Here is a 1,405-nt window from a genome sequence, read left to right as displayed (position 1 = left end):
GGAGAGCACAGCTGTATTTGAGCCCTCCACCCCTCTCTCTCACACTCACACACACACACTGCTGGTCCCCTCCCCCTAAGTAACCAGAGCAACAGTGCAGCCCTGTTTCTCCCCCCCCCCACACACACCCCCCCCTCACCCTCCTCATCTATGAGGCTTTTCATTCAGCTTCAATCATGGAATAAAACTACAGAATTATCACGGCAAACTAGCTGAGAAATAACTTTATATAAGTAAATTATCCCGAAATTATGAATAAATTATAGCGAATTTCCGAAGATCAACTCTACTTTTCTTTATTTAATCACTTATTTAATTTTCTTACATTTTATTTTATTAAATCTATATTTTGTTTTGATTTTTCTAATGTTTTCGTATTCTTTATAATATATACTCTGTATCTAATATATGCATTAAAATATAAAGTACATCAAAGTAAGTAAAAAGTGGAAAATACAAATCAAAATAGATGAGTATGTTATGCTAAATATGTTCTATATTTTTTGATATTTTAGCTTCCTTGTATTTTGATCCTTTGTGATCAGATTCTGCTTCCGATCGTGACATTCAGTGATTTACTGCACAGAAATCGTCGCTGTGCTCAAACCTCCTCTGCCTCATTACAGCTCATGCAGACAGTGAAGTGATGCTACGTGTGTCAGAACCGATCCTGCAGTTAAAACATGCAGCTTTCCCCTCAGTTGTGTGTGTGTTGTTGTGGATTGGGAGTAATGTTGTTGCCCCGTTTCTGCCTGGCAAACACTTTTACTCAATGACATCATCAACTCACAGTGCAGATTGTAGATGGAGGAGAAGCTAAACTCCTTTACGGGAAGAGTTATTGCTTTCCAGCCCAGGCTGATAAATCTACAAACCGCAGATTTGTGCCAGAAAAGTAAACATTTTGTGAGCCTGCATATTCCTTCAACTATGCAGTATACCACTACCGCTTGTTTGAAGAGAATCTGGCTGCAACCAAAAAAGGCAACAAAGTGAAAACGAACGTGTCTCAGGTGTATTCAAGCATGAATAACAAATCGATGACGAAGTTCTAACAGAGATTTTCACCCTGTGGGGTATGAGGAGTGTTGGCAGCAAGTGATGACAAATAAATTCTGACTGGCTCTAATTCACTGCCTCTCAAAACCCTGCCAACATTTAGAAAAGGCACTTAAATGTCCTCTGGTTGTGATTATATGTTGCTGTCAGAAATGTCCAGAATTCGCATGTCCACTTTAATGACCAAGTGAGAGATGTGAGATACTTACGATCAATTAAGAATCATCAAGAGTTTGGAGGGGCCAAATGTTTTCGTTTGCCCAGTCAGGACTCGTGCAGAGCGACACGGTGGCACCGATGACAAGTCAGAGGCTGGAGGAAAATGACACTTAATTACACCGAGGTA

The sequence above is a fragment of the Genypterus blacodes genome, unplaced genomic scaffold, assembly GCF_046128005.1.
Source record: "Genypterus blacodes isolate CSIRO-AG114 ecotype Tasmania unplaced genomic scaffold, CSIRO-AGI_Gbla_v1 ptg000076l_1, whole genome shotgun sequence".
NCBI classification, from domain to species: Eukaryota; Metazoa; Chordata; class Actinopteri; order Ophidiiformes; family Ophidiidae; genus Genypterus; species Genypterus blacodes.
The sequence above is the reverse complement of the archived record's forward strand: the minus strand, read 5'-3'. Positions refer to the sequence as shown.